We start from the raw sequence: 2500 nt of genomic DNA, 5'->3' as shown, positions 1-2500 counted from the left end.
TGGTAGTCAGTGGGTGAAAGATCAGGAGAATATGGAGGATGTGGTAAAGTCACGTATCTCAAGTCTGTGAGTTTCTGCAGTATCATTCTTGCAACATGTAGCTTTGCATTATCATGGGGCCATGCAAATTCACCAATACAGTTCTCATTTTTTGCAAGTGAGGATGTATTTCTGCGAGTTGATTGCAGTAAACGTCTGCTGTAATTCTCTGATTGGCTTCCAGAAAGCTGTAATGGACAACACCAATTTCAGACCACCAGACAGTCACCATAATCTTTTGCTGATGCAACTTTGGCTTTGGGAAATGTTTGGGAGACTCATCACGATCAGGTCATTGACCTGATCGTTTACGGTTATCATAAAGGATCCACTTTTCGTCACAAGTGACAATTAGGTCAAGAAAAGGATCATTGGTGTTTCGCAGAAAGAACATCGAGCACACTTCAAAATGCCAAACGTTTTGATTTTCATTGAGCTCATCCGGTACCCATTTATCGAGCTTTTTCACCTTACCAATCTTCTGCATATTGCGTGAGACCTTTGCAATACCGACACCAAGTGCCTGAGACATTTCTCTGACGCTTTGACGTGAATTTTGTTCAACAATCGCTTTCAATTGTTCATTGTCAAGACTCCATGACCTTCCTATATATTCTTCATCTTCAAGGCTCTCATCACTACTCCGGAACTTCTGAAACCACCTTCGTACTGTGCGATCACTTGTGAACCCCTCTCCCCATGCTCTGTCGATATTGGCAGCAGTTTGGGAGGCATTGTGCTCAAGCTTAAACTCATGCAAGAAAAGTAAGCGAAGTTCCTTTTTTGTGATGTTCATAATTGAGGGCACCTATGCTTCAAGAATGTTTTCTGTCTGAAATAAGTAGAAAATTATTAAAGAGCATACATCAATTATTGTGTCGAAATTCACCTAAAGTATAATTAAAATACTATGATAAATTTGCATTTCAAAACACAACACTCAAAGCGGTCATTATTTTTGAAACGACCTAACATTGATGCTCAGCATACATTGTTTAACAAGTAGTGCAGCTATTCCCCATGGCAGAGTTAGGGGGAATATCTGCCTTGGCGACGCTTTTATGGAGATGGCACGTTTAGGTCTGCTTTATCCGCCTGGGGCTAGTGCAGGGTGACAAAGTCAAGAGCTTCCCGGGACACGTCACTACATGCCTATCGTTGAGGTGGTGGGGAGAACTGGACAGCAACTGCACGTTTACTATTCAGTGATGCACCCTCAAGTTTAGGAAAATACAGTTTACAAAACTTTTCCTGCAATACATTACTTGAAGTCTGACTAACATACCCGTCGCTAAGGGGGTACACTGGGCGGCACTACCCCCTTCACTACTCAGTGGTGCACACACAGATTTAGGAAATAAGGCGGTGAGCTGGCAGAAACGTTAGCACGCCGGGCGAAATGCTTAGCGGTATTTCGTCTGACGCTACGTTCTGAGTTCAAATTCCGCCGAGGTCGACTTTGCCTTTCATCCTTTCGGGGTCGATTAAATAAGTACCAGTTACGCACTGGGGTCGATATAATCGACTTAATCCGTTTGTCTGTCTTTGTTTGTCCCCTCTGTGTGTAGCCCCTTGTGGGGAGTAAAGAAATAACACAGATTTAGGAAATATAGTTTACAAAAATCTTCCTGCAATACAAATTAGCGCCTATCCAGAATATTCTAAAGCACCCTACTCAAACACCAAAATCTGACGACGGCACTGCGTCACTACCTCATTGCCAGATAGAAACCTCATTGTACCAACGAAAACAAACGGTCGAGCTGGTAATCAATAATGGTTTTCATCGACACTATCGTAGCCAAAATCCTTTCTTATTTCTTTACTGCCCACAAGGGGCTACACACAGAGGGGACAAACAAGAACAGGAAAACGGATTAAGTCGATTATATCGACCCCCAGTGCGTAACTGGTACTTATTTAGTCGACTCCGAAGAGATGAAAGGCAAAGTCGACCTCGGCGGAATTTGAACTCAGAACGTAGCGGCAGACGAAATACCAGTAAGTATTTCGCCCGGCGTGCTAACGTTTCTGCCAGCTCGCCACCTCGTAGCCAAAATCCTTTCTACTTTCAAGTATAGGCACAAGCCGAACAAAATTTGGGGGAGAGGGTAAGTTAATTATATCAATCCCAGTGTGCAATTGATACTTATTTCATCGATCGTGATATGATTAAAGTCAGAGTCGACCTTGGCGGAAGATGAACTCAGAACGTAGATACTGACGAAATGCCGCTAACGATTCTGTCAGCTAGCTGAACCATCTTTTACTTTGTAAGTTTGGCGACAAAAGGGCGAAATCATCATTCGTGGCAACGCTTCATATTACAAAATGCTGCTGTATTACTGATATCCGCATCTTCTCCTTTGGAAGAACTTAATACGTAGCAGAATGAATGGTGATGGATTATATGATTCTAGATTTTTAGAAGTTTTCATATTTTCTTGGTTTTCAATCAAAT

At 42.4% G+C, this 2500-nt stretch overlaps 1 protein-coding gene and 1 pseudogene across 3 annotated transcripts in view; one reads left to right on the top strand and one right to left on the bottom strand.

Annotated features, from left to right (window-relative positions):
• Nucleotides 1–835, bottom strand: part of LOC149137464 (histone-lysine N-methyltransferase SETMAR pseudogene) — a 1106-nt pseudogene extending 271 nt beyond the window's left edge.
• The window catches only part of LOC128247021 (uncharacterized), an 811207-nt gene that overhangs the window by 197973 nt on the left and 610734 nt on the right, over nucleotides 1–2500 (top strand). The window lies entirely within an intron of this gene.

The sequence above is a fragment of the Octopus bimaculoides genome, chromosome 1 (assembly GCF_046866305.1).
Source record: "Octopus bimaculoides isolate indiv1 chromosome 1, ASM4686630v1, whole genome shotgun sequence".
NCBI classification, from domain to species: Eukaryota; Metazoa; Mollusca; class Cephalopoda; order Octopoda; family Octopodidae; genus Octopus; species Octopus bimaculoides.
Note: the sequence above shows the minus strand (reverse complement) of the source record. Positions and strands in the feature narration are given on the sequence as shown.